Source organism: Frankliniella occidentalis, unplaced genomic scaffold (genome assembly GCF_000697945.3).
Source record: "Frankliniella occidentalis isolate FOCC.00 unplaced genomic scaffold, Focc_3.1 Scaffold369, whole genome shotgun sequence".
Classification (NCBI taxonomy): Eukaryota; Metazoa; Arthropoda; class Insecta; order Thysanoptera; family Thripidae; genus Frankliniella; species Frankliniella occidentalis.
In genome coordinates, this window is record NW_026267492.1 from 59,350 (window position 1) to 60,026 (window position 677).

Sequence of the window (677 nt, forward strand, 5' to 3'; positions counted from 1 at the left end):
GAAGGGGGTTACCTACAAAGTAACTTCTAAATCTCCTGTTACTAAAACCTGGCCTCACACAATTCATGGCTTAATAGGCTTGTCAAACATGCTGTAGATAAAGTACAATGTCTCTGAGTTTAATGTTCGTTCCACATGGCAATGCACATTGGAGTCCAAATTTTCTGAATTCAAAGAAGGACGAAAGACTCCCACTCGACGCGTCCTACGAACAAAGTTCGATATCCCGGCGCGCCGTTCAACACTGTCCGATCTCCGGGCGTCCCGTTCAACAAAGTTCGATCTCCCGGCGCGCCGTTCAACGCTGTCCGATCTCCTTTTCAGCTTTCATCTGCACCGTGGGCTTCAAGCCGTGATATCTTCGTTGAAAGTTCACTTAAAGGGAAACTAATAAATTCTATGTGTTCCTCAAAGATTACGCAACACATTCAGGCGCGGATTAAGGGGGGGGGGCGATCGCCGCCCCCCGTCGTCTCTAGAGAGCCGCCTGAAAGGTAGGCAATTTGAGCCACAAAACCCCTGTATGTAGGCAACCGACAGTGCATCGCCCCCCCCTGTCAGCCGGGCCTTAATCCGCCACTGAACACATTGGACCAATAATAAAATGCTATGATCTTGACGAACAGACGTACAAGGCGTTTAAACTTCTACCTCGCTGCAAACCCCGAAAAGGAGAT